The sequence below is a fragment of the Phalacrocorax carbo genome, chromosome 6, assembly GCF_963921805.1.
Source record: "Phalacrocorax carbo chromosome 6, bPhaCar2.1, whole genome shotgun sequence".
Classification (NCBI taxonomy): domain Eukaryota; kingdom Metazoa; phylum Chordata; class Aves; order Suliformes; family Phalacrocoracidae; genus Phalacrocorax; species Phalacrocorax carbo.
Window position 1 is genome coordinate 22,498,442 of NC_087518.1, and position 21,513 is coordinate 22,519,954.

Sequence of the window (21,513 nt, forward strand, 5' to 3'; positions counted from 1 at the left end):
CTATTCCTAAGGACTAGCGTTCATCTCAAGAACTGAACACACCAGGGACATTTTGTGTACTTTAAAGTAAGTGGCCTTTCATATCCAGTGCAAGAGGGTAAAAAAAAAAAAAGGTTTTTTTCCATATTGTTAGCCATATTTACTCTTAGTTCTATAACCTAATGTCAGTAAAACTGATAACAATTTGATGATCAAGATCAATTTCTAAGGAAACACTGGCATTTCTTCCTCATGCTACTGAACTAAATAGCAGTGTTTAGCTACTGCTACCTCACATGCCTTAAAAAAAGATCTTACAATGTGAATATAAAGTAATTGCATGTGTTTCTTGCGCTTGCACCAAAAGATATGGTCCATCTTGTCTGAATTCTTTATTTGCCCACATGCCAGAGATCTGGCAAGGAGGTTGAAATATCCCATTCACTTCTTCTACCAATGAATGTGCCATAGTAGTTGTCAATGACCTTCATTTGCCACAGAAGGATGCGAAGTAGCAATGCCAAAGACTTAGGGAGAAGCACTGCTGCATTTATCTGATGAGGTTCTCAACACTTTTCCTACTGTTCAAGAATTTTGGTATGGTCTTGGAAAAGAGAACAAAGTAGTGACCTGTGTCCCTTCTCCCAAGGCTGAGTACATCCCCTAGGCAGCTTGATGGAAATCATGCTTATTCAAGAGCTAAGAATGGCAGCATTTATGATTAAAAATGAAAGTCAGTTTGATACAGAAGAATGGGTATCAGATCACTTTGTACTTCTTGCTAATTATTACATCACGTACAGGTGATTTTATTTTTTAAAAAGCCAAAGCTACAAAGATTTTCTCATGCAAATATTTCCTCTCTAACAGTTTAGAAATTAATTAGAATTAAAATATTGTGAATAAATTATTGCTGGTGACATCCATTTTTTAAGATGTATTCATTCTTAAAGAACCCTATATTTTCTTTCCTCTTGAAGAACCAGAGTAAAACATGCCTTTGATCTACATGAACTCATTACAAAGTTAAAAAATACTTCAGGTACAAAGGAACTCTCTGATTGCTGAACCTACTAGTGTGAAATGGCCTGTGACAAAGCTTTGCTATCCGTTTCCCTTCTTTGAGAATTGCATGAGTGGGGAGTAAAGACTGTGCTCTGAGGTGACTGCAGGTGCTAACATTAAGCCACTTTTCCTTCAATAAATTCAGACTGTTAGGGTCTTTTTTTTTCTTTTTTGTTTTTTCTTTTTTTGAGCACCTGTTATGCTTTGCAACGATTTCTGCTGTGCACAGTATGAACCACTCAGACCTACTGATGGTTGGTTTTATTTACTGCTTTAAAAAAATTAAAACCCATCATCAACAAACCAGTCTGTTCTTGTCACAACCTCTTTGGCTCTAATGGGCACAGCCATTCCCTGTCAGGTGAGCTTGGGCCAGCAGCCCAGAAGAGCCTCCCTCCACCCTTGCCTCCAAGGAGTTGACAGAGCACAGTCTTCCAATGCTCCAGAATGTGTGTTGGGGACAAAAATGGTCCAGTAGTCTTCACATGTGAGGGAGTGGTGGGATTTTCCTCCACTTAGAAATGAAGAGCATTATGAAATTGTTAATTAACAAAACGTGTATTCTCAATTTCAAACACTATCTAAGAGATTATATCCTTCTGGGGACACAAAATATCCTAGTGGTGTTTGAAGAAAAGAGACTAAAGGTTAAACTCAGTAACAGAGTGGAGAGAAAGAGTCAAGGCTTAGTTTAGAAGTCTGTGGCAACTTTTGACAAAGGTGAAAACAACATTTTCACCTGTGCTAACCAGATTTCCTGAGGGTAGAGCAAGGAGCAACAATTCAAATGGACCAAAAACTACCCCATTCAGAGCAAGAACTTTCTCTCTGCTAAATGAAAAAGATCCATTGTGTGGGCAGGTGATGACAGTTAAATACAAACACAGGGCAGCATCATCTCTTAAAAAGCCACTTGAAAAACAAGAAAGCAATGGAGTAGGAGGAAAATCTGTTCAGGGATTCTCCTGTCTAGTGATATAACACTGAGGAAATGTTATTCATATAAACAATCTTGTACCTAGAGACCTTATGCAAGCAATACTGTGTTATGGGTTTCCTTAGGTTGAATTGTGTCTAATTAAAGAAGATTGCTCTGAATTTTTTTCCTTGATCCACTTTTCCTCTGAATTTTGAAAGGAAGTTTTGTTTCCTTTTGGTCTCAGTTCACACCAAAGTACTGTTGATTGACTGCATCCTTGAAGTTCTTTCCCCCTCTGGGCGTACAACAGGATAGTGTTTGCTTAAATATACAGGCAGTAGCCAAGAGTTTGCTTGAGGTCTGGGCCATTTCCTTGTTGGAATTAACACATGCATGTTCCAGTTTTGGTCATTAACAGTGAGACCACACATGTGATAGCATTCAGCCTCGTGGCAGAGCTCTGGTTGAATTGAGCCCTAAAAGGGCACAGCTGGCAAGGATTCATTTGGTTAAGAACGTTTAGCTATGTGAAAAAGTGCAACACAGTGCTGCAAGGTACCTGCTGTCTCGGGGCAAAGGACTGCAGCTTTTCTATGGGGCTTAACTGAGATGTTTCTAATGATTTCAAGTCTAGGAATTTCTTGTTAGAAAAAATACACTGCTTGATGCATCTTGTACAAGTGTGAAGAACCCTAAAACATACATACAAATGCAATGTGCATATGAGGAATGTGTACATGCAAACTGCGTACATACAAAAAGCCTCTTCTAGATCTGATTTTAAATGACCTTGTGAAAATACACTGGCAGTTTTGCCCATGTAAATTGTAGTCATCTCCACCAGTAGGAAGAGGGCTTAGGAACTTTTTTGTTGCGTAGTTAGCAGTGCTAGTAACAGGCCATAAGTTTTGTACAGGGTTTGCAAGGCCTCAGATCTGCAGTTTGGCAGGACTGCTCTGGCTGAACTTCTCTTGACCTGCCTGCAGCTTTGTTTTACTTGGTTTAGCTGTGACAGCAATTTCTCTAAATGACCAGCTATCTATGGATAATCTATTTTACTTTTGTTATCTTTGTATGTTATGACCATTGTTTTATAGAGACTGTAGTAACAAGCAGTAATTATATGTAAAATGGTATTTTTAATGACTGTAGATGTAATTTAGAGAAATAAAGGCCTGGTGCAACAGGGCAGGCCTTGAGGACTGGAGACATATGACAAGGCGTGCAGGAATTCAGACATGAGATGGTAAGACGTGGGGTACAAGAGATGCCCAAGGCTATAAACAACTCATCAATGATGAGTTAAAGAAATGCAGACCTAAGATGGACAAAACGGGTTTTAAGGAAAACAGAGAACAAAAAAATACTGTTTAAAATATGTGAAAGACACCATATACAATAAATTCAGGTGTAATGTAGAGTTGCAGATCAGTGAAGAAAGAAACAGAAATGTAAAAGCATGTCAGCAAACATATAAAAAACTGACCACAGACGAATCCTAGAGTGAAGAAGAAATGGAGATCAACCCCATCTAGACTACAAAAGAATCTTGAATTAGATCATTAAGATTTCAGTTATACTAACAGCACATTCTTGACTTTAAATAAAAAAGCATGTGTCTTATTTGCCCATAAACAAGACGTACAGTGCAACAGCTCCATCAATTCCCTCCCACCACTGCAAAATTGCAAACTAAGGCCAGTACTTCACAGGCATCAACTTCCCTGAGGATCACATTATGCTTTGTGACCCCCTTCTCAGTTTACACTAAAGCATGGTCACTACAACATGTCACTGCCTGAAGGACAGGGATGAAAAATTCCTTTCCTCAAACTTCAGTGAGCAGATAAAGGGCCAAGGTATTCCTCTCCATGCTTACACTTCCTAACAAAAAATGAGGGGTACCTGGAATTTATTATTTAAAAATGTATTATGGGTCCCAATAGGATTAAAGTTCAGATGGATATGGGGGGGTTGAGGAGTCAGAATTTAAGGAAAGTATCAATCTTTTAACATCATAGGTCCTCTCCAGATGCTGAGCAAATCAATTTCCCACTAAGTATGTTAAGCTAGCCCCTGCAGCACCATAATTTACTCCATTAATCTGTCATAGAGTCATCTTGTTATGCCTACCAATCAAGCTAATAATCATGTCATATGAGCTTTGCAGCTGGGACAAACTTGAGGTCTTGGGAACCAGCTGGAGTTGAAAACCAAACACTACAAAAGGTTCTTTAGAGTATATGCTCCCACCAGTTTTGTCCTGGAGATTAGAAAAATTCCAAAGGGTGAAGAATTTCCATTTCCTCATAATTTCTCCCAGACTGCTACAGATGGTTACTATATTCAGTTGCATTCACTCCATCCTCTTGAGGAAAACAGAGAATTGTGCTTTGACCATCAGATATTTTCTGGAATCCCAGTCAGTCATGTAATAGTTCCCCCCAGTCCTTTCTGCCTTGGATCAAAGATGAGAGGCTGGAGTTGATACCTGCTGAGTAAGGTATTATAATTGGTTCCAGCAATACAGCTGGACTTCAGAATTAGAGCTATGAAGGTACTTTCCACAATAACAGTTCACTGTCATCTTTCTCAGGTCCACAAGATGAAAGCCATAATCCATTTGGAGAGCAGAGGGGGACTGCTGTTGTAGACAACTCTAAGGTTTTTTTTCTATGCGTCAATTCAACAGTATTTTTATAGTAGCAACGGATTCATGTAAACCAATTAAATTGCTTTACTGTTTTCTACAGAAGCTTGCCCAGTGTTCAAACCAGACACTGTAGTAGCTCTAATACATCAATGAACAGCCACTTATTGATTATCTTGGCTCTATCTTCCTCTCTGTCAAAAGCTAGCACCTGCTTTTCATCTAAATTAGGTAGTCTCTTTTCCTAGTGGAGCTGCAGTTATTCAGATAGATAACAGTGCTTTGCTGTGTTGCATTGCATTTCATATTTATAAACCTGAGCAATGTGCAATACAAATATGTAAGATAAGAAACGTCAAAACTACTGAGGTGCTTAAGGATCAACCTTTAAATCTAGATATATAAGCAAGCTTTCTATCTAAATGAATGGGTGTTTTGTATGAGTTTCTGAGAGCAAATGCAAAATAAGGCCACCACTAAAGCTAAGCAGTGGCAATTAGTTTTGCTTACATAAACATTTTCTCTACTGGTTCTTTAAAGCACCTCCCTCTTCTCATTAAAGTGTGGTCACGAGGACTTGGGATCCCACTTCTCTTCAGAGATTTTTACTTTTTGAACTTGACACTGAGAAAGTAGAAACAACCACTGGACATTATGTTTCATGCTGAATCCATAAAACTCCATTCATTTCACTCCATTTAAAATAAAACTCAGGTTTGAAGTTAACATTCATATACAGGAAAGCATAGATCACGCTGAAAAGTTCATAAACCTTATTAAAACCTGAAAATTTTAAACTCCTAACAAAACAAAAAACAAGCAAGTCTAACAGGGAAGTCAAAGGCTTCTCTGGTTCACTCATGCTATTTCACATAGCATGTAGTAATTTTTATGTAAAACACTCAGCTTATAGTGACATGATGCAAGGGTACATAAAGGAAGTAGCTGCGGCTACATGACTCTTCAGACATTGTCCAAATTCCACTAATGTTTTTATACTTGTTAAAATCCATTTGTTTCAACAATATTTCCCTATGTTTTTGGAAACATCAACTCAATACTTTCAGAACATAAGACTAAGATCACAATAATTACCCACTGTGTTGTCCTGTACAGAAATTCCTGCAGTCCACTACTATTGGACTAAAGTGAATGGACATGTAATTCGTAATACAGATGACCCATCTCCTTTCCAAGATCCACTGTGGATAATAGCACAACACTGCATACTCGGAAATCTATCATAGCATCGCAGAGAAAATCAGGCTGGACAGGACCTCTAAAGGACAGTTAGTCCAGCCTTCACAAGGTGCAGACTTTGCTGACTGCAAAGTTAGATTCTTGCCTGTGGTCTTATCCAGTTTCAAAAATCTCCAAGGATGGAGATGCCACAACACTGGATGACTGGCTCCAGTGTTACCCACTTTCATTGTGAAGACTGATGTGTTCTCAAGCATGTACCAGGACAAGTTTCTACCTTACATTTCACAATTTATTTAAAGCTTTCAGACTTTGGGCTGGTGTTCCTAATTATACAGTCCTCACCTAAGCTATTTTGGAGCAAGTGGGTAGGTCTCACTACCCAGCTACACAGGTTGAGGCACTACCCTACCAGAATATGGTCCATATACATGATACACTTAAAACTAGTTTTACTCATTGCAAAGTGCATTACCATTTCAGTCAGTGGTAACTAGATTGTAGAATGAATTTAATGGAAAATAACCTTACAAAGCATCATTTGGCACCTGCAGATTCAGTCCCAGGGCCTCAGTTTGAAAGGAACCTTCCCTTCCTCTCCCAGTGCATGGGTTTCTGCTTTGGCTGCAAATTTTACACCAAACACACTGAACTGTGGGTATCTGAATCACATCATTGCTCTGCACATGAGCAGCATGTCCAAGCAATATGCAATAAAGATTACTTTAAATCATACGTGCCCTGAGTTTCTCTGTAAATATGCACATCGTTGTGAGTATTCCTTCATTTGGCAATAGCGCTGGAATTACACCAATTAAACATACTGTGTTTGCTTCTACTGCTATCCAAAGCAGCAAAAGCACATGTTGTAAAAAACCCATATTTTCTGTTCAGTTTGCTGCTCACACCAACTCTGCAATATTCAGACACAAAAACTCTTTCTCACTGTCATTTGCGGTCTTCCTCATGAAGACATAACTCCACACAGTTCATCACAAATTATGAGTTTCACATTATCAGAATTTGTCCGGATGTTGAAAGGAAAGTAATTAGATTATTTAGTAGAAGCTCAGCAGAACCAAGACCATGGAGTCAAGCATCAACAAGCACAAGCTTCATCTAAACTAAAATAAAATTCCCTAAAGATTTCCTAGAAAACTTAAGTACAAGGATACTGCTCATATAACTGATCTCCAGAGAATGAAAAATTCCACATGATCATAGAACACAGGCAGCCTTTGTGTAGAATTTACAAAATCTACTGACTTACGGCTTATGTTCATGCTTTTGATTTTAAATCAAATGCTTCTATTTTTCCTGACATCTTTTTGTTTTAGGTAGAAACCTTAATATGACAACATCACGTGTATTTAAATAAATGACAGATTTAATTAATCCAAGATAGGTACATGAACAAAGCAGATCACATATTTTAGCTCTCATTATTTGCTCAGTCAACTTAATATGAAATAATAACACTGGCAGCTTCTTTCTGCATCTCTTTTTGTCTTTTTTTTTTTATTATTATTTTTAATCACAAGCCTTTTGTGGTTTATACCCTTTTTGGCTAAGTAAATCATAAATACATTGGAGAGTATTTTCAAAACCTTCCTTACTTATCTTTTCTCTCACTGTTCCCATTTTGCAACAGATTTCCTCCTTCCTCTTTAAAAACCTAAACAAAATCCAAAACCCATTTGTAGTAAGAAAATGTTCATTTGTGAACATTTTTCAGAAAGTCAGAGCAAAATACAGTAAATGTTTTTCACCTTACAAGCCTTCTGGCATGGAGCTGACATTGTACATACATGGCGTTCTTTGCTGAGACTAGCCTCCAAGCAATTCAACAACATTGCCAGTAAACCTTAAGGACACACCAAGGTCAAAAAGAAAAAAATAAAAACCCAAACAAAGTAGTATCAGCGTGGCGCGCTCTGTTAAAATATTTAACTGTAGACAAACAATTCTAGAACCTAGACAAAAATAAAATATATCTGGATATTGTCAGATGCTGTATGCTGTCTGAGAAAAATTTTCCATGCTTAATTATTTAAAAGGAAAAAGGCAGTTTAGATAAAGCAGAGCATGACATTACTCATCTAAATCTTTTAATAACATCAGCTTCAACTTTAAAAAAAACTATCTTCTTAAAAAGAACATACTGGGGATTAAGCTAATCTACTGAAATTATTTCTGCAAATACAGTGGTTGAATTTAAATCTAAATTGTTTATATGTAAATCTGGAAAAAATATCTTAGCATTTGCAACATTAGGCACTAAGGAAATTTGATATCACATCACAGCTTTTAGACAGCTCAGAGTTAACTGTGCCCTTACATACATGCTGCTTAGTGATCTTATGTTGAGATAACAGGATTGAAAAAAAAAATCTCACAAACTACAAAGCAAAATATTCAGGTAAAGTCCTCTAGAGATTATAGTCAGGTACAGATAGCCTTTCTTCCATGCAGTAGTTAAATCCCTTACAGCTTTTCAAAGCTCTAGTTGCCTCAGCTCAGAGCTCCAAGGCAGACAATGAATCAAATGTACACATCAAATGGCTGGTAATCACATGTCCTTTCCACCTCTTGAACCTCTGCCACAAACATACAAATGCTTTAGTCTCCTTTTAAGTCCTTAATTTATACAAAAATAGCCAGTAAAGAACTAAATACCATTTTCTTTGTATTTTCCCTGTAGCAGTTCCCAAATCAAATGGTTCCCATCAGCAAGAATTTCCTGGTGTCAACTGGGTTTCAAACTTCAGTCTACAGGAAAAAAACTGAAAGGGGGAGGTTGAGGCGGTGGAAATGGCTTGGTATTGACATCTGGCTGGCATGCTGCTCTGGTACACTGTCACAACCCTCCCAGAAAGGGAAGTCTTAAAAGTGGAAGGAGTTTCTTTTACCCCAACATTTTCTTGTCCAGTTTTCCAGCACCAAAGCAGAGGTTGGGCTGTCTCAATAAAGTCTAGAGTTAGCATTCAGCACAATATCATCCTAATCTTCCTTTTTCTGTAGTTAGACTTGATTTACAATTTTGGAATTCCACTTCCCTCCCTCTCCTGTAAAAAAGTACAATGCAAGCAACTCCAGCCATTGTCTTCTCAGGACATGGAGCTTTGTACAAAATAATATTCTTTGAAATATTTTGGTGTGGATATTGCCTCATTTTGGGGTCATCCACCCAAACATAGGCACTAGCCTCTGTTTAGAAGCCCTTCTAAGCTTGTCACAAAAGCTAGCACAGAGCTTTCCTCACATGAACATGACTTTAAAATAACTTGCATATTGTCTTCATAATTCCAGGACTATTCCTTTAAAATAAATAAACATAATTCAGTATTCCTGCATTGCAATAGACACTGCTTCATTACACCTAATGTCATACAGCAATACAAATATTTCATACACACAACTTGCTATCAATCTTCATTAGCTTGTCTCCCCTCAGCTGCTGCTATGCTACTGACTAACACTTCCTAAGAGCGAAAGAGAACTGGAAATTCACTGGCTTCTGCAGTTGCTCTGGAATTGTAGGTTCTTGCCATTTCCAAACAAGTCAGCAACCTGTGACACTGATTACACTATATATTTTAATGACACAGAGTGAAGGGCTCTCTCAACTCTTCCTGAAAGGCAGAGTCTATTTAACCACAGTCACTGGCAGTCATGCAATATGCATAATTAATATAAGGTTTAGAAGGAACTGTAAGAACTGGGCATTTAAAATACCAAAAGTCACAAAATTCCCCCAGTGACCAATAGCAAAGGTAAAGTTTCGACATACCATTTGCAGGGCTGTCAGCAGAAGGTTCTTTGTCTCAGATCACCAGATTTACGTAGGTGTCCAATCTCTTCTAGAATCAAGGAAAACTGGGAATCGACCTGTTTTTGTGGGTCTAAATATTAGGAATCAAGTGGGAGAAAAACTCATCTGGCTGCTTACTTGGCAGTGATCTCTGTACAAAATACCTGACAGTAGCAAGTTACAACTTTGCTCTATATTCAGTGTAATATTTTGGTGTCAGTTCACTTCAGATTTGAGTTTCAAAGCCACGACAAGAATCTACTTTAGGAACCATCCCCTCCACAATTTCCACCTGAACAGTGGAGTTCAGCAAGGACTGTGGGGAGCCAAGGCTGGAGTACCTCAGCTTAGGAGCATGAACCCCTGCCATATCGTATTGCTCAAACCTGTTACATTTTCCAGACTTACTAGAAAAAGACAAATATTTATTCTGACATTTTCTAGCAGGCAAGAAAGTAATGGGGCTAATGCCATGGGCTGGTTAACTATTTTGATCTCAGCATTAGGTCATCTTGCTTTACTTCTGCTACCTGCACAGCCAGAGCTAATTGTTAATCTCCTCAGCGCTCTATCACAAGCTCTGCCGGCACTAAGTGTTTTGCATACAAATACTATTTGCGGCCTCTTCTTCCATCTCCCATTTTTGTGTATTGAGGTAGAGGACCTGTATTTCAGTATATGCATTTAAAAATGGATATGAATTTCGAACAGCACTGTATGGGCTGTGCTTCATGGACCGCACTGCCCACATAGCCAATTGATAAAAATCCATTTTACAGCTATTTCCTCAGAGTCTTTTATACAGTCAGTGGCATTCTGTGAAATCAGAGGCCAACTTAAATCTAGTGTTTCTGCTTGCACCTGTAGAAAAAAGTTGTAAGGATGTGGAATTTTTTTTTTTTTGTCTCAGACATTAAAGTCACCTGACGATAAAAAGCCTAGAACAGATACCTTCCCTGGCTTTTCTCCTAAAATTCATAAGGGGTGAGCCAAAGCTTTTCCTCTGCCCACAGAATCTGGCAGAATGACACACCATCCCTCTCCTTGGTTCTTAACACAAAACAGCATTGATTGATGAAGGTAATTTCATGAAAGCGAGATCCTGAGACCAGACACTTAATATGGGACTTTGTTAACAAGCTCCATCTCCTCTGATAACTGCAGCCATTAGAAGGACTTGTTCCAAAGTACATCATCCCTCTTCTTGATGGGAGGGATCTCCTTCCCTCATTACCTCAGTTCATTCCAGACTTTGCAGAGTTCAGCCCAAGCAACTTAACCTTTTGCATTACAGCAAACGAAATTTCCTCCAGTGCATTTTTGCATTTTATTCACTCTGGGGATCCTAGACTTTTATCATTTCCAGATGACCAAACTCCTTTACCACAATAATCCACAGCTGGGTGCATCCTGCTCAGTGAGAAAAGCAGAGAAGGCACTTGTTTGGGGAAAGAAATGCAGAAGAAAACATCCTTAGTGAAAGATTTCCTGTATAATTTCTGAAATGAGCAACTGAAATAAGGGCCATATATATTCATGCTCCCTCCTCTTCCCCTGCTGTTATTTCTCTGCACAGGTTGTTCACCTCCTGTTGCTAAGCAACATGCTTCACATCCTAGTGCACAGGAAAAAAAGATACAGCCGGGACAAAATTATGCTGACAAGAAGGGAGCATAAACTTTTTCCTCTCCTCCCTCCCTTTTCTCCCATGCTCAATATCTTTCACACTACATTAAATCTCATCTCACTGTTCTCCACTAAACCAAGCAGCACAACCTTGGTTAACCGAAGCATACTCCCAAGATGACTATTAAAAGCAGAAGAAAGGAGATCAGTTCATGAACCATATTCTTTTCTGCTGAAAAGTATCGATATTTCCTCTGAGCAAATAGCAAGACTCCCAAAGGACTGTTGCTTTTATGAATGTTTAAATCCTGCATAAGCCACAGTAATCTAGGACAGGTTATAGACAGAGAACATTATGTATTCTGCAGCAATGTAAAAATCATTTTCTTTACTTTTCTTATTATCAAAGGCTTTAAAATTTGACCATAAAGCATAACTCCTCCAGGCTGCAATTTAGTTCTAAAGCAAGGTCTCTGTGCTGCCTGAACTCCTTTTTTCTCCTGTTATCCACCCACATAGACTACGAGCATTTTAAGGAAATAGTAAAAATAAAATTCACTTAAGCTATCCAGCAAATTTGAAAAGTTTACTTTTTTATATGCTACACTATTCCTATGCAATCCAATTATTTGAGGGGAATCTCACAGAACTTAATTTTGGAAAAAAAACCCCCATCATTTTACTACCTTACATGTAGAGATATATTTGTTTAGAGCAAAAATCATACATCTAATAGATCAACTGCAACATTCTGCTTTCCTTTATCTATACTGATTCCCACCCTTTTTGGTCTACAGCTTACTCTCAACCCTCAACATTTCCTGTGAACTACCATAGTGTCAAGCTTTCATTAAAAATATAATAAAAAGCAATATAGTACTGTACTTTAGTTCATACCTTAGTTTTCAGTACTGATCTGTTTTACTTGCCTCACAGATCAACAGCAGTAAGTTGATCCCTGTTTGGAAACAGGTTGGAACATGGGTCTGGTTCTGAGCCTCAGCTGACCGTCAGTAAAATAGATGGAGCCTGTTGCTTCCCTACTTTATCTATTTAAACATACAGTGTTCAGCACAGAGGATGACTTTTGCTACTCCAGCAGCTACATTTCCAACAGATAATATATATTTGCCATCCAAACTATCTATAAAACAGAGTCAAATTTGGTGACAAGTTTCTTCCAAATAGAATCCAAGATTCAAAAGATCTAAATATTTTATTTCAGAATGAAACCAACTAAGCATAACTCTGAAACAAAGCATCAAAGACAAATTTAGTTAATTCAAAATGTAGTTTTCTAATTCAAGTAAAAGATTTTAAATTATTCTGAAATTTCAAGGCCAAGCCATTCACAGTTGAAGGAACCATTTTGTTTGGCTCTAAATTACTCTCTGAAGAAAGAGTAGAAGAGGGTACAGCACAGCAATGGCAGTCAATATACCGATATCCCAGTGGTTTCACAATCTGGATGTGATACCACAGCAACTAGACAAAATTACTACTGTGGAATTCAAAACAAAAGACATGTCCCACTCTCAGAGCACTTCCCTATGGCCTAGCATGACTATGATACACTTTCTGTCACCTTTGCCTCTGTCTGCAACTAACTGTAAGACTTCTCCATTCCTGAAGTAAGGAAAATCTTCAAAAACTTATGAAGGGATGGGATGCCTCTCCAGTGGTCATAAGTACATACATTCTACTCTATAAAATGCAAAAAATGAGCAGGGACCTGTGCTTCCCTGCACCTGGGTAGGGATTCTACAGTCCATGTGGGCTGAAGATTCCAGGAGCTCACCTCTCCCAACTTTACTTTGCCTCACAGGGTCTTCTTCAGTCTGAAGTTCCTCAGAAAACAAGCCCCAGGTCCAGATATCTAATCCCACTCTGTTCATGCACTATCATCTGCCATAAAAATCATAAACGGATTTACAGATCACAAGACTCTTAGCTATCACTGTGCTCTAAGAGACTTCAATAGACCTATTCATAATAATTCCTCTATGACAAGACAGGTTTATATCTTGTAACATGGTGGCATTCTCACATCAAAACAGAGTAAACATAACCTTGTATAGATTCACAGTATTTAAAAAAAAAATTAAGTAACAGAAAATAATGTGGTACAGAAAATGCACAACAACCGTGACTGAATCATAGCAGACACTTGATTTTCTGTGTAACACAAATGATGGGGAAAACAGGAAGAGAAAAAGATTTAGGATGCTTTGCCCACAGTCGTTAAAGTAATATATTTTGTTTTCTGTTCTAGATAGCAGCCTTAGCCTGCAGGCCCAAAGAAACATTTAGCTATATAGTAGTTGTTGTTCTTGAATATAACAATATTCCATTTCACCTGTTCATTCAGTGAGAGATTAACATAAATCTCACCTAAAAGGACAGAAATAGGCATTCAGTTCTGACAGCCTAGTGGTTAAAAATTCTGTTTGCAGGAAAAATGTATTTTCACAGCCAGTCCTTCAAAACAGGAGTCTTATTAGAATGCTCTTTAAAAGTATCAAAAGAGTTTAGTGGAGAAACAAGACTTTTAGAGCTAATTTAAGGTGATTAGAGGATTGGTGAGTTTAGATTGAGAGAACTGTGAAATACAAAAACCTGATTTTGAGGGATCAAATGTTTATTTTAAAACTATCACCTGTATGAGCATAACAGAAATTAAAATCTTTCTGAACTCTTCTATAAATTCTTTGAGATACGTGTTCCTTGAACAGACCTCTCACTAGCAATGAAAAAACTTAGAAGGCAAAAGAAAGGCTCACTGCTAAATTCCTTTGGTAAAGCCACTCTTAGATTCTTACATTCTACAAGAATTTTCTATAATGGTACATCTTCTGTAAGAACAATATCAGAAAAAACTATCAAAAACAAATTATCCAAAAGGAGACAAGCAAGTTTGCTGACATCAACCACAATAAAAGACAATCATTTCACAGACCACAGAAGTTAAGCCAGAAGGTGTCTTCTTTTATTCCATACCAAAAAAACATTGAAGGAAGGCACCTTTACTTACATATGAAATTGCTTTCTCCCCACTTAATTCTATGTCACAGTCCATTTTAACCCTACCTTGCTTAGCAAAGCATCTACTGTGTTCAAAACCTGCAATACTTGATTGAAGCTAAGAGTCCTTGTACCCAACAATCAACAGCTGTTAGCCACAAGCCAGTAAGCCAAAAAGAAACAGAAGAAAACTAGTACCAACTAAGCCATCAAACCCCACACCTGCTTTTTCATTTCTGTAAACAGCAGCAGAGAACATAGCAGAAAATCTTCAGGGGTGCAGCAGGAAACCCCCAAATGCAGGGGTGCAAGGGGGTGTGCTTGCAGCAGCAGCAACTGACCCTCACATTACCAAGTGTTTCTGTGGCTACAGCAGTTGCAGACAACACCAGAAGACTGGCAACAAGAGTGGAAAAGGTATCCAAAACCCCCCATTTTCTTAGCAGGGAAAAAAAAGCAGCAGCAGGTCAAAGTCTACTGTGCAGTACACACAGATATGGGTGCTGCATAATGCTATAACCATGCTATTTGGATGTCAACCTCCCAGCCCATTCTAGCTGTAACCAATTCTGCTTCCAAAACCAACTCCCTTCAGTCATCTGATATGTCAAACACCATGACTGTGAAACACGTGAAACAGCATGTCTCTGAAGACCATATGCAATATGCAGAGTCAGGCAATGCTCATTACTTAAGTACATTGAGGGTTAAGACCAGAATTGTTAGGACCTGCAAGTTTAAGCCTTTAATAAGCTAAGATAATTATTCTCAGACAATTGTGGGGATGTCTCAACTGTAGTGGGGATATATTTTAAATCTCTTTATATCACTGAGAAACTAGAGGCTAACTCTCTCTGAATATATGCCTATAACCTGATTTACTTGATGTAAGCAAGAAAATCATGTACCAGTCTCTGCATTCTGTACTCCCATGCAATTATTCCATTGACGTCAATAAAACCATGTGGATACTACATTTAGAGATGGTTCTCCTCAGGTTCCTTCATGCCTTTTATCTTTGTCTTATGCTATTATAATGTATCCATTAATGGATTTACTGCATTACACAGGGTCAGAGAGTGAGTGGGTGAATGAGTGAGAGAGAGTGTGTGTGTGTACTAAAAAGACATATATCATCTCCTAATGACTGTCAAGCAATGAATGTAGACAAAGCAAAAATCTCACAGGAAATGTTGCTAACAGACAAATGCCTAGATATAACAGGGAAGGTGAAAATGCTCTAAAAATAATTAAGGCTTAGAAAGCTGGCCAAGACAATTAGCAGCCAAAATACTCACTGGCCTTTAACATACTGGCCTTCTGTTTTTAAGATTTTCTTCTAGGCCTCACCTTGTTAACTTCCCTGTACTTAATTCCAGTGTAAGGAAAATGAAAAAGTATGGGAGGCTCCTAAGCAGCTTTTCAGTACGTGCATGTCTCCCTTGGCCTACAACCAGACAGTACTGATTGAGGCACAAAGACAATGAAGAAGAAAAACCTTTAGAACAAAATCTGGTAACAATCAACACAAGCTCCAGTCATTAATATGCTTTCCTCTCAAGACAGCATTTTAAATTAGAGCTTTCATTGTCCCAGTCAAGGCTGGACAATGATGGTGTAGTATCTAATGGGCAAGGGTTGCCCTTTCATTCACTGATTACACTTTATTTAATACCACCCATTAATACATGATGGCATTTTCTATCAAGGGGGCTCATAAAAAGGTCAGTTTCCATTACTGCAACTTGTATATATGAGGAGAGGCTCAACCCCTAAGCAACACTAATATTCTACGACTTCCAGCCAGCTTACTCCAATTACAGCTTCACTCCGCCAAGTACTGTGTTCAGGCAGATAGATGTACCCAGCCTCACAGGTCTGAAATCAACAAGATGGAGGCATCAGGAGCACCCAGCCACCACGAGTCAGTCACAGAAGAGATTATTTTGACAGCGTTTTCTTCTCTTTTTAATCACTTTTTCTGTAAATAAATATTTGCAACTATGGTACCTCTCATGTTTCCAGAGTAGGCCCAGATGATCCATGTATCAAAGCCAGGTAAACTGGTCCTTAGGACTGCTAGTTATAATAGTCACTTCTTATGTAATTTATTGTTGAGTGGCTCCTGATTTTGTTTGTATATTGATTGGAAAATTGTTTAGATGACTAATTCCCAGCCTAAAGGTTGTTAACTCTGTGAGATTTTTTTCCTCTGCTTGTTTACTATGAGTTGTTCACTGGTCATTTAAAATCCCACTGTTTTGTTTGCTTGGTTGAATGTTGCTTTCCAAACAGCCACTTGAAATACTAAAAAACAGTCGAAATCAGTAGGTTTTTAGGACTGTTATTCATACTAAGTTTAATAAAACATAGCCAATCATGAGTACCAAGTATGTCTTAATATGCAAGCAAACCAGAGAACTGTAGAACAGAAATTCAACTCAACCCTTTCATGCATATAAATATCCATCAAGTTTATTTTTGTTTAATTTGTCAATAAATATAATTAATACCTCTTTTGATGTTTTCCATGTTCTTCTGTGAGCTCCACAGTAGTTTTTTCTCAGCTCGTCCCCATTCATTGATGAACTAATTCCATTTTTTCATTTTGATTCTCTCTGATGAGGTCTCACTGACAAAAGACAATTTTGTACAAACAATGGATTCAATAATAAAGCCAAGAGGTTGTGGTGTTTTTTTTAATATTTAGAGAGCAACTGGAAAACCAAGAACTCACTACAGCAAAATAAAACACTCAGATGTAGATATGCACTAACTTGCAATTTACTTCATACGTTTCTGTTGGTAAACATATTGGTACTGCAGGGCTGCTGGCACTCATCATAATTTGTGGCAAAGTTCTTCAGCTAGCACAGCCAGACATATCTATTTCCCAAAGGCTTGCGTTCCCTCTTTAATCCAGCCCTCAGAGTAGGCATCCAAAAATGGCACACAGAAAGCAGCATTGAATGTAATATTGGTAGCTTTCCCTCTCCAGAGGCAGTGATGAATTGGGGCAGGCTTGCACCATCTCCAACATTTCACTGCAAAATCCAGGATCCAGACACCACTGTTCCCACTGTGCTTGAAAGTGATACCCAGGAATATTATCCTCTCTGTCCTGTTTGAGAAAAAGGGCAGTCTTCACTCAGTCCTGCCTGAAGTAGTGTCATTTTTATCACTGCTGAGCCCTTTGCAGAAATAGTTGAGTCCACTACTTTTTAGGAAAGTAAAACATGGGGATAACAAGCAAGCATTAAGCATACTAATTACTTGAAAGGTTGGTTAACAAAACTGCTCTATACAGTGTCAAGTAGCCAACATATTTAGAGTTGAAAAAGTAACCCACTATAAAGGTTTGTTTCTTATGAAACAGTGGTACTATGGAACTGAAGCAGTGTGCTGAGGCTAGGCATTCTCTAGGAGACTAAAATTCATAGGCAGATTATTTTTTTTTCCCCTGGTTTGAACCCTTCAAGACAGCAAGAGAAGGGATCTGCAGTTCTGCACCAGCTCAACTAGACATAAAGAAAGTGGCATGTGCCACTTTGAAGGGAGACTTTGGGAGAAGGGCTGGGGATTCAGCAAACAGCAAGAAGCAGTGTGGCAGCTTCAGGAAAGGGAGACTTGACAGCACTTCATTTCTTCTGACCTGTTTGTTCTGCCCTCCTCTGTCAATGACAGTTATCCAGGCACTGACAGGGAAAAAAACACAAGCAAGCAAACTGCCTATTCCACTCTAAAAAGACATTACATTGGCAAGATGGCAGCTGCACTAACAGGTGAAAATGAGCTCTATTTGCTACATTAAAGCTCTAATTTAATTTGGCAGAAAATCACTTGCAAATCAAGCAAGTGTGACACAAGCATTTTCCCTTGTGTTTGGCCATGTCCAGAAACTACAGCCACAGCTGTTTTGTTTGCCATACGCTACTGTAATGCAGTATCAGTGAAAAATAAAATGCATTTTCCATTGCTACAGAACACTACCTTCCCCTGGAGACTTATTTGAATTTTTCTTCCGTTTAGGCTCAGTGTTCCCTGGTAATAACAATAATCCTGGTAAGTGTCTTCACTACAAAATCTGAAATTGCTGCATGATCTTCTCGTACAACACAAACTCTATGTTCTTTACAATCTCAGTTATTTCATTTTAAGCAGTGGTCATTTTCAAATACTTCAGTTTGCATGACCCATGAGTATAGTAGCACCTTGTGAAAAGCTGCCACTACCACTGTCCTCGGCTCGTGTTTAAGACATTATTTTTGAAGTGTGGGCTCACAAAGGATGCTTTCAGCTTCTCAGGTTTCAGCAAAATCTTTGTCACCTGATGAAGTCTGATTTCATATGTACATATGACATTCAAACTGACTGATGTCCCCAAAATGACATGCCAGATGCAAGCTGTAGTGAGATGATTTCAAAAGCTAGGACAGATTTACTCCTAAGTATTGATTTTCTATGTATTTATATTTAAAATAAATGTATTTTAAATAAGAACCCTCATCTGGATTCTTCTGGTTTGTGTGTTACCTTGTTTTGAACTCTTTTCTCTACTACTCTTGCTTAGCTCAGTGCCGGAAGTTGACATTTTATTGCCATGAGAAACACAGCCTTGGGCAAGGGAAGTACAAAATAAATGGACCAAAGTAAAATCTGACGGAATGCTTGAGTTATTATATCAATCTGCTAATGCAAACATTATTCCTCATAAATCACTTTACTTCCCTAAACTTTCTCCATGTAAAATGAGCCTTTACATGTCATAGCATTATAGCCAGTGACAATTTATACATTCTAAAATACAGTTCCAACCTGACTCTAAGGGATGGTTTAATTCTTCCTCAGAAACTGTGAAAGTGTTAAATTATTTTCTTCAAATAGATGCTACGTCTTCCTTCCTTGACCCCAGAAAAACAACCAATAATCTAGAGCTACATGTCACTGGTGTGTGTGCATGATGGTTGAGCTATGAAGCAGCCACTTCGAAGTGGGTATTGTTGAATGCTGCTAACTGGGGAGGTTCCTCAAAAAAAAAAAAAAAAAATCAAGTGATTTTACCAGTGGATTTGTTTCTGAACCAGTGAATAAAAGCCATCCTGGTCATAAATTTCTATCAACACTACCTCCCAAGAATTATGTAAGTATTGTGCCAGACAATGTTGATCAGATGGTTTAGGCATTACTTCATTCTTTTGAGATATTATTTCACAAAGCTAGTGGGACAGGTTCAAGCTGGCAGAAATGCATGTAGAGAAGAATGCATGACAGTATCTAAATAGGGCATCCAATTCTTTCATATGAATCGGAATGCTATGGGGAGCAGGGGTGACTCCTGCTGATGCATCTTATATCAGCAACCTATTCTCCACTTCAAGTGCACATTAATGTGCTGAACAAAGCAGTAATGAAGTCTTCATTAATTATGCAGAAGCATTAAGTTAGGCACCATCTTCTATACTTTGCTAAACTGTGGGAAGGGAGGGCAGGAAGTATGTCACTACCATGCAAAGTGTACTATATAATTTCCTGCAGGCAATTCAGCAAACTTTAAGAACGTTTCAAGGATCTCCCAGGTCAGATCCCGAAAAACCAATTTTAAGCATGCTAAAAAAAGAGCATCAAAGGAGATGTATGAACAGGAATCTCCAGAAAGTTTAGTTCTCCAGAGGACTTTCTGCTCAATTCCCTTTGCAGGATTTAACGCAAATGGATTTTGCGTCTTCTTACAGGATCACAACAGCTCCCTTTGTAGCCAGCAGACTGTCTCAGCTGGGAACCTTTGAGTTCAAGAAGCACCTCTGTAATAGATCCAGTGTTGCAAGACTGGATCTTGATCTCAGGAGAGACACTTTAATAATTAAATCCATTCCATGTGTGTAAAAGAATTTAGTCATTACTACCACCAATACCCTACACACTGATCAGGATCCTATCCAGAGACTTCTGCTATCTCAATGTGAAGCAGCAGTTTTCCTCCAATGCTACACGGACTTCTGCTCTCACAGGCCAGCCTCTTGTTCTGGACAGCTGTGGTTGATTTGTCTTGTTCCTGTGATGTAACAATGTTTGGTAGCTGGCATAAGCAGCTACTTGTAACAGGGTTTTTCCTGGCAGCATGACTATGGGAGAACTGGCACTACCCTTTAAACGCCTTTGGAGTTTGTTGCAATTTGAACAGTGTCAACCCACCACACATATTTGCTCCAAAGCTTTAAGGGATTGAACTGACACAGCAAACAAGCAGAAGACAGAAAATGGCCTGGAAAAAATTTTTGGGAAATAACTAGCTAACTGACTGCTCGCTTACAGGTACAGACCAATAAAGTGTGAAATAACTAATTTACAGAAACTTTGAATTATTAGCTGATGCCAGAGTTGGTAGTTTAGGTTCAAAAAAACCCCAAACACTTTAAAAACTCAAATTCATTGTTGGATGATGCACAGTCAGTAAGTTTTCTCTGATGCTGGAAAACCCAAGTGCAAAACTCTCTATTAGTTAAATAAATAATTTTTTGGTCAGTCAAAATCAGACTGATAACATGTGATCTCCTTCTGTATAAAGCCCATAATGCTGATATAACAAAGTTGTTACATCCATGATGATTTAAGGAAAGCAAAGATTTTAGGGAGAGTTACTGTATATATTTTATCGCTTGTTTTTAGACCAGTGGAGTTGGGATAAAGAAAAATGCACATTTTATACATCTAAAACCTTCGTTAAGGATTGAATAAAGAAGAAGTCTTCAAAGTTAATTGCAGACTGATAATGCTTGCCGAACCTTGTAACAGCCAAAACAATTAACACTCTTCTTATAAAACAAACCCCTTATTTTCCTACTAAAAAGAAGAAGGTAAGGCACATGTGATGCAGCTACTAAATGAGGGTTGGGGTTATTCATTGGTCTCTGCTAGGTCTTCAAACAGAAATTAATTTCCCCAGGAACCACCAAAGAAAGTTTCTTCTCTACAATGATTATAAAGCCAGGAAAAAAAAAAATCTTATGTTAATTTTTTCAGGGCTACTACAGCAAGCCTAACGGGCTGATGTGTTCGGCTACGTGTTGCTTTCTGCTGTTCAATCCTAGGCATGCTGTATAAGTTCAAAGAGGTTTTCTTCTCTTGGTGCTCTTTAATGGGTAGATTCTTTCAGTCAACTGCTTTTACAAACTCTTCCAATTTCCACACCATATTAAACATGTTTCAGACTATTTCCATCTTTTTTCTGGGTAGCTTTGGACT

General features: G+C 38.3%; 1 long non-coding RNA gene across 1 annotated transcript in view; it reads right to left on the bottom strand.

The window, feature by feature from the left end:
* Nucleotides 1–21,513, bottom strand: part of LOC135313873 (uncharacterized) — a 115,176-nt gene that overhangs the window by 15,246 nt on the left and 78,417 nt on the right. Inside the window, exon 3 of the long non-coding RNA XR_010373356.1 lies at nucleotides 16,785–16,903. This is a non-coding gene — a long non-coding RNA (uncharacterized LOC135313873). The remainder of the gene's footprint in view (nucleotides 1–16,784; nucleotides 16,904–21,513) is intronic.